We start from the raw sequence: 8362 nt of genomic DNA, 5'->3' as shown, positions 1-8362 counted from the left end.
GGTACAGGCTGCTGGACCGGGCTGGAAGCAGGCTGCTGGACCAGACTGGATGCCGGTTGGATCACTGGCTGCTGGGCAGGCCTGCACGCCTGCAGCTGGACAGAACTGGGCAGTGCCCCTCTACACTGCTTCTTCCTCTTCGACTGATTCACGGGATGTGTGGCCAGCCGCAGAGAAGCGGTTGGGGGCCTGGATGCTGCGTTAATTGTGTAAATATGTTAACGTGTTAATCTGATTTTTTTTATCGCGTGTGTTAACGCGTAGACAGCCCTACTTAAAATACAAAGCTTAAGCATCAAAATTTAAAGAGGTTGTGTTTAATATACTCATTTGGCAGCAATAATCTTTCAAATTAAGATTTGAAGTGTTACGAATTTGAATTACTAATTTATTTAATCTTAATTTGTTTGTTCACTGTCATGGTTTAATATTATCGTTCGTTTTGGTGAGGGTGGCGTGGTTTAGGGAAGTCTGCAGTGGAAGAGACCGAGACAGGAGACTGGTAAGTAGGTCAAGTGCAGATTGTAAGCAACTGTGTCTCGTTCCAGTGATTGGCGGGAAGAGGGTAAAAGCGATCAGGAGGCGAAACCACGCAGAGAGAGTCTGGCCGAGAACACGCAGAGAGAGATTGAAGCTACCGGAGAGAACAAGAATCTAACCAGGAGAGAAATAATCGGAAAGAGAAAGAATCTACGATTAATAGAAATAATCTACAGGAGAGAAACCTGAGCCGTGAGAGGTGTGCCATCATTTATAATATTATTTACTTTAACTTTGTGTTTTGTGAATGAAAGTGTGTTGTGTTTTGTGTTCTCGCCACCCCAACCCCATCTCCTTCGCTTAATCATATCGATCGTGTTACAGTCGTACATGTTGAAATTTTGCCTGACAACTATGCCGGATTGGTGCTGTTCTTCACCCGGTTCCACTTTACAGTGACCAACCGCCGTAGTTGAAAGTTAACTGAATGTTAAAGCCAATGCCCTGTCCCATGTTCACTCACCTGACCAAGACACTGCAGACCCCGAGCCCATACTCGCTCCAGCCATGATTGTGAGCCTCAATCAATGGGCTTTGGAGGAATAGATACGGGAAGCAGCAAGCTTCGCGGGGAGGTCCTGTGGGAAAGATCATTGTCCCTGCTGATTTGTAAATTTCCCTTATAGACTCAGCTCACTCTGTTCTGGGCTATCCAGGTTGTCAGCCGACACTTTCCAGTCATTACAGGTAGCCAGGAATGACTCAGGATATCTCCTGTTTTGTCAAGGGATGCTCGGTCTGCGCCATCTCCAAGGTTCTCTGTCGCTTACCCCATGGAAGGTTGCTCCCCTGGCCCACACCTCAACACCCCTGGTCCCACATCACGATGGACTTCATTACAGAACTGTCCCTGTGTGACGAGTCAACCCTAGCGCAATCAGTCTCACTATGGGAATCAACAGAACAGCTGCCGATAGTCAGAGGCTCATCTCAACAAGCATAAAAGCCGGCATCGCCAGAGGCATGGTGAGTAACGACTCCACAATTCAATGTGTCTGATTGCAAACTCTCTTGTTTTACGGCAGGGTCGGACGACTGACGATCGGCAGCGACCAAGCCACCTCGAACCCGGAAGAAGCTGCGTTCGAGGGAATGAAGGGACTCAACACGCACGATCACCAAGGACACGGAGAGCAACCAGGAGTCACGGTGCACCTACCCGGGGACATTCAAGGAGTCATGCTACACATACCAGGGGCCATTCACCACGGGATACTAACCATTGTTGTTGGTTCTCAAGGCCACGGGCCGGTGTTTAAATAAATCTCCCTTCTGGGTTGTGATAACTGCAACTTTGTGTGTGCGTTGTTCCTCGCCCAAACCCCGTCTGACACCTCCATCTGTGTCCTTGTTTTTGTGGACCGTTTCTCGAAGGCTTTTAAACTCATTCCTCTATGTCAACTACTCACAGCCATCAAAACTGCAGTGGCTGTCTTCTACCAGGTGCTTCAACATTTTGGCCTCCCTGAGGATGTGGTGTCAGATAGGGGTCCCCAGTTCATCTAACTATTATGGAAAGCCTCCTACAGCCTACTGGGACAGACCCTCGATTTAACCGATGGCCGGACTGAGCGGAAGATCCAGGAGATTTGGAGGTGCTGATTTCATAATCATCCGGACAGCTAGCACTGATCCCTCGCCTGGGCCGAGTAGGCACTGAACTCTCTACAGCAGTCCACCACCAGCCACACTTTTTCAGTTCATACTTGGCTTCCAACCTCCACTGTTCCCCTGGTTAGGACACCCGTCTTTGGTGCAAGCTGAAGAATACCGGTTCCGAGAGAGCGAGAGGGTCTGAAACTGAGCCCACGTCCACCTGCAGAGGGCTGTATGCAGACAGAAGAGCCAGGCAAATGAACATCAGCCACCCACTCCACAATTTGAGGCCGAGAAAAGGTCGGTCTCATGACCTGGGACATCTGTCTGTGGCAGCCCTGTTGGAAGCAGAGTCCCAACTTCATTGGTCCCTTCCCTATCGAATGTCAAATCAACCCTACCGTCTTCAGTTACAACCCCACTTTCGCATCTCACCCTCATTCCATGTCTATTTACTTAAGCGCTTTACTGATCCTCCTCCAATTCCCTCCACAGAGCTTGATGTAGAAACCCACGTCCTCCAGCCATTGACAAAGGACAGCACACATATCAAGTGGAGAACATCCTGGACTCTATATGTTGAGGTGGCCGGCTGGAGTATCTAGTGGACTAGGAGGGGTATGGACCAGAGGAACGTTCTTTGGTACCCTGAGCTAACATACGTTACCCTCTGTCTCCTCGTGGTCAGTGGTAACACTTTACAGGATATGTTTATTATCTACAGGTTGATCCTTTAGGAGTTGATCTCTACACAGAAGAATGGCGTGGAAAAAAACCAGTTACACTTTATTTGGATGCTACTGTGTGGGGGGGTTGTCAGTCCAATAAGAAGTGGGCCAGTACTGTATTACAGCTCAAATTTACCAGGACTTGGTAAAGACAAGACTTCTTTTCCTGTGTCAGAAATAATAAACAAAAACCATACAATTCCAAACTGTAATGAAGACAGCCTGTGTCTCGTTTTGTAAAGTTTACTGGACTTCAATGTCATATCGTGTTCTGATTCATGATTGTAGTCATTTGTAGTTTTTCTTGTTGATTAGTGTGGCCCAGATGTTTCTTGTTAAGGTTTTTATACCTTTATAAATATCTTTATGTTTCAGTTGTCTTTTGCCAGTCGTTGTTTCATGTTTCTGTGTTTGTTGGATGGTTCTGTTATCGTCTCCTGGATTTCCTTGTTTCTTGAATTAACGAAAGTGTGTGACAGCATGTGAATCCAGCCTTTGCAATGTCATCATAACATAAATGTTTCCTTTTTGTTGCATTAGATTATCACAGATAAGGAAACCTACAGTCCACAACATTCACCAAGTGGAGACAGAGTAAAGTTGGGCCCTCATCCAACGTATCCTTTTGTCATTCAACAAACAATATAGATAGTGCATGCCTCCATAGTGGAATGCTAGTGTTTGGTAAAAGGTAATACACTGTGTAGCGCCATTAAAGTTCTGCCAAAGTTCCAAAGGTGCCAAGTTATGAACTTTCATAATTTACATTAAATGATAATAGATTTTTATAGTTTTTGTTCACTGCTATCTGTTCTTTATCACAGAGCAGCAATTGATAACCCAGGCAAGACAAAGCCTAGCCTAGCCTAGACAAAATGCAACAGACAGCTGAAAGTACAAAAGTCAAACACTTTACAGGTAAGAAAATATCAGACTAAGACAACTTCAAACAACAAACTGTTTCCACCAAATCTGTGCCAGTTCTGTTCTCAGACCAATGTATGTGTTAGGATTCATGTAAAACAAGGAGCAACTACTTGTAGAGTTTAAACAAAAGTTTTTTATTATTACATTTAATTAAACTTATTACATTTCGTACATCTGTTTAATTGCCAACCTCCTACTCCTGCTGCAGTCTAGAACCATGGTGGAACCATCGGTGTGATACCTTTATTTAACTAGGTAAGTCAGTTGAGAACCAGTTCTCATTTACAATGACGACTCCAGACAGGATCTCTTGTTTTATGTTGGAGAGAGACTACTTTGGCACTTATTTGTTGCCATACTCTCTCTCCAGTCTTCTCATTGTTCCTGCCCTCCTGTTTCCTAGTTAGTGTTAATTAGTTTATCTCCTGCACCTGTTCCCTCTTGATTTGGTTCCCTATATATTGAGCTTGTGTCTCTTGTCTTGTGCTGGTTCATTGTTTGTGGTTCATTGTTTCATAGGGAGTAGGTACAGTGCAATAGAAAACATGACAAAAATAACACAATTATAAAGTAAAAAAAAAACTAACAGTCTATTAACTAAAAACAAGCACAATGATCAGAACAAATGACAAAATTAAGCTTTTAAAAAATGCAAATGAACTGAGGTTTGAGTTCCAGTCATTAGCATCAGAAAACTGAAATGAGTGACGACCAATGTTGATCAAGTTACTTGGAGATCGTAATTATTTAATGATTACTCATTACTTCTCCAAGAAAGTTATCTAGTTACTTTACTGATTACTTATTTTTAAAGTAATTAGTTTCTTTTCAAAAACATGATGCACGACCTGATATAAAGCGACCTTTCAGCCTAATTCTATTCTTTCTGCAGATTCCAACATCTAAAACATTTAAATCTATTTTTTTACCAAACAGAAAATGCTGTTGCATGCCACTTTAAGGCTGTAAGTCCAGTCACAGTTTATTGCTTCCCATAACAAGGCCCTATGTCTTTTTGTTTTCTTTCGGAGTGAAACAGTGGTTATATCGCACGGCAGAAGCTTCTCAAACCTCCTATCACACAGTCTGTTCCTTTTCGGGGAAAGCACCAATCCACCTAAACTGAACAGCCGTTCCACTGGTGCACTGGATGGAGTTGGAGTGTTGTATTTCATGTACATCTTTTTGAGGTTGGGAAACTGATTCAGTATCTCAAGCTCATACCCTGACCTTAAATAGTCAGTTACTTCCTTTGCTGCTTAGAAGCTTTCTGTGGGCTGGTTCTCAAAATCAAAAAAGTCAATTTCAGCTGGGATGGCTGCCAGTTGGGACACATTAGCATTGTCAGCTGCAGGAGCAGCTTTACGACACTCTGTTGTCAGAAGCTCCTTCAAATGCTCTCTCCTACATTCATCTCTCAGCCATCGAAGTTTGAACTTGGGACAAGTGGCGGTGCAAGAAGTCCTTCTTGGCTATCCAGTACAGCATCAAAATGAATCTTGATGGCCTGTAAAATACAATATGATGTAACTAAGAATATATTTATTTTTCTATATAAATGAGCATCTGACCTAAACCATATCATGTGCTTTTAATAATGTATGAGATTTAATTTTGGTCGAGGCTGTTTTGACCTCTTTATTTCAATCTTCTATTGATGTAAAGATTAATATTCATGATTAATGATGATCAATATCCCTGATATTGAACAGGGGATGAATAATTGATCTTTCATTATATTCTATCATTTTGATAATTGTTCTCACTGCTTAAAACAAACAAAGTGTAAGATCTGCCCACCATGAATGGTATAATAAATTCAACAAATCCACCCAAATCTATTATCAAATAATAATCTTACCTTTACAATGACATCTGGAAGGCTGGCTGTCATTCTAGAGAGGTCATCTTTCAGGGCAAGTGTCTTTGACATCAGGCTTGTGAGTGTTGGTAGTAAAGCCCCATAGGTGCACTCATCCCCTTGTAAAATGTCCGAAACTACGGTCAGGGGCTTCATCACGCTGCAGTATTCTTGTAAGAATAGGTACTCCCTTTCATTAAGGCACTTGATTCCCAGTTTTACACACAGGGGATTCAGCTCATTCATCAGAATTGTGATGATTCTGGAAATGGCCTCGTACAGGGAATTCCACCTTGTGGATGTAGGTACCATTAGTTTCCTGCGGCTGACTTCCTCCACCTGTTCAGAGGCTAATGTTGATCGACTTGCTTTAGTCCAAAGAGCAGAGCATTTTGCAATACTACTCCTATATACAGCCTTGGTGTCTGCACTGGAATTTAGATGTTTGTCAACATCGCTTGTTGAAATAAGGTTAATTGTGATGCACACCTGTAGTGTGGAGGGAGGCTAAACTGTCTATCACCAGATGCGGTTGAAAGAGCTTCTATGACATCTGTAAAAGTCGATTCCTCATCATCACCATCTTCTTCATTTTCAGACTCCAAATTACAGGGCTGACACACTCTGAATGCTTTGGCAAAAAAATATGCATTGTCAGTTACAGTGGCAACAACTTTGCCATGCAGTCCATATGATGAAGGGATTTCTTCTCCATATCTGATCTCTGCTCCAATTACATCATAGGTGTGCCTGCCTCTAATTCTCTTACATGCTAGGGCGTCCTTGTTGCGCTGTAAAGTGGCATTAATCCAGTGAACTGTTACACCCATAAAACTTTTATTTTTCACCGTCCAGATGTCAGCAGTGGTAGAAACAAAGTCTACATCCCCGAGTGCAGCCTTCAAATTAGCGTCGCAGCGCTCATACGTCATTGTCACTCACAACAAAAATACATCGGTAATCAGCATTTTTTACAACAACTAATTTATTAATGAATAAGCATCAACTACATTAAAGAGAATCACTTCATTTAAAGTGAATAAAATAGCCTTCTTACTGGAGTTCAACAACCACTGATGAACTGTCGCATACTTGACTTGAATGTGTTGCGCAATGCGCAAGTGAGATGAATGGGGAGAGCAGGCAGTGGGCCAAACCAATATGAGAGGCAGGGGAGGGGGAACTCAACGGTTTCTAAACTTAAAACGCATTTTGTTTTTGTATTTTCTTCTAATTACACAATTAGTTTAGGTAAACATAAATATATTTTTGACAATAGAGAATGCGAGTTTAATTGATTTGGGGGGACAACCCGATGGAGGGGGACATGTCCCCTCCGTCCCCACGGGATTTACGCCCATGCATCTGAAGACAAAGCTATTTATATTATATTCTATTTCTATGAATATATCATCCCAAAAATTACACACTGGACCTTTAAAGGACTCATTGGATGAGCACTTTCAACAGGTTGGTTTGATTCATTAGGGTCTTCATGAAATGTCTTTAACATATTTTGCTTAAAAACACTCAATGGCTGTGTAAACAAACTCTTTTTGCCGCGTCAAAAACAGTTATACTCACAGCAACCTGTTTTGGTGCATGTCTCTTTAAATGAAAATGAGTTACCGCGCAACCTACCCCTTTCCGTCCAGCGTGTCACAACACACGTGTGGTCCTGAGACTAAAAAAATCAGTCACAATAAAACAGCGCATCCTGACCATTGTCGTGTATGCTTGCCTAAAACTGACGGAATCCACACCTCCAGATCTCAGTGGAATTACATGGACATAAGTGCTTGTCAATGTCATTCACAAGTTATACACACACAACGTGAGCGCATAACTAGTATGCTCTGTTTGCTATGACAGATTGTTTTAGCCCAAGGATACGGTGGCCGCTGGGTGTCACTGCGCTGCAACAGAAGAAAACACATGCAACAACAAAAAAACACAAGCAAATTAAGAAAGCATCTCCATTAGACACATACCCTGCAAATACTCGCAACACAAACAAACACAGACACGTGCTTCAAATTCTCGCAACACAAACAAACACAGAAACGCGGTGAAAGGAAACAAGGGAAGTGTTTCCGGGGCACCGCAAAAACTGATGCACCTGATTGGGATGCGCTTCATTTTGACTGTTCAAATTCATTAGTGGAGTTGTCAGCCACATTGGCTATTTCGAATAGAATATGTTGACAAGTTTTTAATCATTTTTTAAACCTTTAAACTTTTTATAGTGACACTTGTTTAAGTAAGTCGAGCAGTTACTACGTCTCATCGTTTTTGTTAAACTGTTCAAATCGACAGTCTAATAATATCCTACGGACGTACGTTAAGAAAGTTAAAATAAAGTTATAAAGCCTTTACCTTCAATGTGGCTGACAACTCCACTAACGAATTTGAACAGTCAAAGTGAAGTGCGTCCCGATCAGGTGCATCAGTTTTTGCGGTCCCCCTGAAACACTTCCGGTGTTGTCTGTGCAGTTTGCAGCGCGTTTCTGTGTTTGTTTGTGTTTCGAGTATTTGCCGGGCATGTGTCGCCAAACTAATGAAGATGCTTTCTGAATTTGCTTTTGTTTTATTGTGTTTGCATGTGTTTGCTTCTGCTGCAGCGCAGTGACACCTAGCAGCCACCATACAAGTACGAATAATTTGAGACGTTTAAAACGAAACTAACCGCATTGTTCGCCAATGTTCATTA

This window comes from Triplophysa dalaica, chromosome 22 (assembly GCF_015846415.1).
Source record: "Triplophysa dalaica isolate WHDGS20190420 chromosome 22, ASM1584641v1, whole genome shotgun sequence".
Lineage (NCBI taxonomy): Eukaryota > Metazoa > Chordata > Actinopteri > Cypriniformes > Nemacheilidae > Triplophysa > Triplophysa dalaica.
The sequence above is the reverse complement of the archived record's forward strand: the minus strand, read 5'-3'. Positions refer to the sequence as shown.